Raw genomic sequence first — 4,681 nt, 5'->3', positions numbered from 1 at the left:
TTGAATAATTGTAAATTAACATTTGGGTCTATAAATATAGAAAATATTAAATAATAACATAAACCAATAAATTTAAAATTTAAAAGCATTTTTATAAAACTTCTTACAAAATCATATGTCACAAAGCACATTTGAAACTTACCCTCATAAAAACAGAATATTTTTGCTCCAGTAAACTAAAGTTTTAGATAACCCTTTTTATTTAGTAATCGCGAATTTCAAAACGAATGCCCTAATTACATTTATWGCAACCAAATACCAGCATGCTATGGCTTGTCACACATAATGAACAAATTGAAACTATAATGACTATTAATAAGCATTCAATTATATTTGTATGTGTGTAAGGAGAAACTTATTAATAACAAACCACAAATTGCAAATCATTCCCGCATAAACAAGCGATTAAAATTCAGTTAATAAGTTAGCGCCTTACAAAACCAGCATTTATTTTARTATGGTGGAGGGCGAAAGGGAAAACAAAGATAGTTAGGGCAGTAACGTGTGCAGTTGGGCTGAAGTGAACTTCTAAAAATAATAAATAAATCGAAATCATTGCTTGTGCTTGTATCTCTATGCAGTAAACACTATTGAACATCACTACAGAATTTATAYTATTTAAAGATTTCGACATTCATTAAAAGTCTAGCCAATCTATCTCTTATTGAAACTAACTGAAAAAAATAAATTCCAGCTGTCATTGCTATTCTTAAGCAATATTTATAGAAAAATCTATCAGTTTCCTTAGAAATTAGAAGAAAATCTAACCTGTCCTACTATTAAATATATTATTATATGCAAGTGGACAAGGAAGCTAATAGATAAATGAAAGGTTTCATTTAACATAGAATGATTCGATTTGGGTCAAATATGCACAGTTTTGTTCGATAAGCTTTTGCCATTTTAAAAGTTTTTGTTCATAATGCCATAATCATAGAGACCCTCAACCGCATAAGCAAATAACGAAGACAGAAGTTTTCACAAGATTCTCTTGAGGCGATTTTTTGCCAGCTAAAACAWCTGCCATAGGCAGAAAAAGGTAGTATTCACTTGGCGAGAGGTCCGTACTAATCCATAAGAATATCCCAACAATTAGCTAAAGTTGGCCACTTCTTGGCGATCGAAACAGTGCTTGTACGGCGGTACTTGATGATTGTCATTATCTTATCGAAATTTTCCACAAATTGTTTCGTTTTTTATGATATYTTATTTTTCTAAAGCCATATAGCGTACCTAAAAAGTATTTATACAACGCGAAACACAGATTACTATTGCCATTTGTGATAAAATAATGGACTTCTTTTTAATAAACCTCATGTAAAGAGCTCTCAAGTGTTTTCGCTTTCGATACGCTTCAGTATCTATCCAATATCAGCAATTAGACGTACTCAAAGTAAGCAACTGAGTTGATGAAAGCATTCTAATTATGTTAACATTCTTTGGCAATTATTTTTTTAAGATTATCTATATCAAGTGTTGGCCGCGGCTACGTCTCACTCGGGTTCCTCCATTGAGTCCAATTTTCGATAACTTGTTCGAGCRTTTCGACGGGTAAGTGGTGAATGACACGCGTGATGTTTTGCTCCAAAGCCTGAATCGAGGCTTGATTGTCCACATAGACTTTAGACTTTACATAACCCCACAGGAAAAAATCCAACGGTGTGATTGCAACCGACCGGTCTAAAACCTGAAATTCTGTGCTAACCAGAGTTTTCTCTCAATAAATCCATTGATTGATGCGACGTGTAGGAAGTGGCGCAATCTCGTTGAAACCAAATGTTTCCGAGAAGATGAGTTTCAATTTCAGGTATCAAATAGTCGGTTATCATAGCGCGATAACGGCTACCATTGACGGTTACGTTTTCATCGGCATCATATTTAAAGAAATAAGGACCGATGATTCCATCGGCGCACAAAGCACACCAAACTGTTGGTTTTTCAACTGGTTGGCTTGTAATTTTGTGTGTCCAATGGAACCGCGGCTACGGAATCATTGGAAATATTATGGGTAATCTACATTAGCACGAAAAGAAGTATTTGAGTATCAAAAAGTATTCAGTGAAGGTCGTGCAACTTCTAGAAAACTTGTCTCATATATGTTAATGACGATAGCATCGAAAAAGCTAAAGAAACAGTGCATAAAATCTCTACCATTGTATTCGGCAGATTTGACTCCTACCTACGCAATTGCTTGTTTTCGAAAAATCCGCTTCTGGGAATGCGCCATGAGTCCAGAAAAACTGCAATCACATCAACATAATTAAATAATAATTCGCTATTGATTTCATTGATTAACTCATTTCATTGTATTGTGCTCATTGCAGTTTATTTGCACCAGTAAATGACACCAATCGAAGTCGTGAAAAGTAATTATAATTGATGATTTGAAAATATTTGTTCTACTTTTTGCAGCCAATATAATGTGTTTCACAGTTTTTATGCGCAATTGCTTACCATTTAACTTCCAGTTTTTACTACATACCCCATTGCAAATGATTAATAAATGTGCTGCAGTTGGTTCTAGTGAAGAAAAATCTTTATACCTGCGACATTATGTCCATTTCACTTTATTATACTCCGTTTGATTGATCGTTTTTATGAAATTTCGTTAAGTTTTCTATAAAAAAGTGCAAACATTCCGCAGACTTTTACCGCCACYCGTGTACACCAACTATTGTAAAATATCAAACGATAATTGTATTGTTTTTCATAAAAACTCGATAAATTAGCGCTAACGTTAAAAAAGTAGGGCACCCAAGAATTTAAGGCGCGTACAATAATATATGCCGAGGTTGAGTGTTTGACGGCACGCCCAATTTAATATATATGTATCTGGTAAATRTTGAATTTATTAGAACCAATTTAAAACTCAATCGAATCGCTGAGACGAATCCAGGTTTTAAACTTAATTTATACACAGAGTTAGCTTGCTTTGTTAGGTCTTTGTAAAGTTATAAAATACATGCCATGAGTGAGAGCTTTGAAATGTCCTAACACCTCGTTTGAGTGTTATTTCCTGTTTGTAAATTCATACTATTTTCTAAATTAGACATAATATAATGGTTTACTGTATTTTCAAATAAAATTAATATGTGAAAACATATTTACTTTACGCCAATTATTTTTTTTTCTTATTTTTGAGGAATAGAAGCCAATATTGAAACTTTTAAAGTTATTTCTCGAACTCACCGAATATTTAATATTGAGGCTTTTAAAACACGCCTAAAAGTAGGCAATTTAAATAGCTTAAAGTTTAGCTTGGCTTTTAAGCTTGGCTCTTATCGTTAACACGAGCCTAAGACAGTATTGCAGTCACTGTTGTTTTTATACTTATTCAAGTTGTATATCTTTCAGTAGACACCACATATCTCGTAATGTATATTAGTTCATTAGCTAAATAATATTAAGTGGGAATGAGAAAATTACATTTAGGATATTGTGATTTGGAAAAAATGGAATAACTTCAAACGATTGTATTTTTTGCAGTACCGGTCATTATAGACAGTAAGGCTTGGGAACTTTTTAAGCCGGAATAGTCAAAAATTTCCATAAACAAAATATTAAAAAATTGTAAGCGCCACAACAAATAGAAGAAATAAATTTTTGTGGTAAAGAAGAAAATGTGAGAAGAAAYAACAAATGTAAGAGCTTCAGCACTTGGCATTTCTTTGAATGTTGTCTAATTTCGTTGCGTTAAATACATAGATATAGAAGTYCCACTTACTCTACCTCTGCCAATGTTAATTCCAAATGACTAAATGTGAATTTCATTACTGATAGCATTTACTAAGAATGCTACCAAGGTGTTGGTGGTAAGTACAAGTTTGTAAAAATGTTAAAGTAATAAATGTTAATAAATATTTCACACAAAGCAGAGCACCTCTGTTTTGCTCTTTATTGTGTAGAAGAAGACTCAGCATTGTCCGATCAAAATAAAAACCTTGTGTGATTTTTTTTTTCATTTGACGAGATATCTTCACGAAATTTGGCATTGATTATTGCGCAAGACAGCAATCTTCGAAAAAATCTGTCATGGCATTTGTTTAGATATCTGAACTACTCTACGTATACACWTTTGTCACTTGAAAATTTCTGTTATCGGGAGCCATTGCAGTTAATGTTGCAATTCTCATTYAGGACCAAATATTAGATATGGTGTTGTATGTATATATAAATGTTAAATTTTTATAAGAACGATTACCGACATTGGGAAAATGGATGAAATCGGATGACAACCCCTCCCTATATAATTATTTTCGAATCCAGCTAAAACTGTTCAAGGGACTAGGTACCAAATATTTGGACACCAGTTCCATTAGTTCTCTTTTTACTGTAAATATCGGTGAGATATATAATTGAAATTCAGGGATAGTTCTTYCCTGACAACCGTATGTCCCTTAGCTCCTGTATACCTAATACACAGGTTTTCAAGCTTCATATAAGTCAATATGTGAGACATGTTTTACACATAACAGTGTGTTTTTGTTTCTAACATCGACAAAATCGGACGAWCATTTGACCTAAGCACGTACATCTGGCTGACTTTGCTCTATTTGATTGATGATGGTATGTGAGATACCTAAGTAAAACCCAGAGAACATTGTATTCGTATGTGGCATGTTAATAGTATATCGAATGGGCCAAAATAGTCAAAATCAGGTCGTTACTATCCCCAAATTCA

This window comes from Bactrocera latifrons, unplaced genomic scaffold, assembly GCF_001853355.1.
Source record: "Bactrocera latifrons isolate USDA-ARS-PBARC rearing strain unplaced genomic scaffold, ASM185335v1 scaffold_104, whole genome shotgun sequence".
NCBI classification, from domain to species: domain Eukaryota; kingdom Metazoa; phylum Arthropoda; class Insecta; order Diptera; family Tephritidae; genus Bactrocera; species Bactrocera latifrons.
This window is presented reverse-complemented; position numbering follows the sequence as displayed.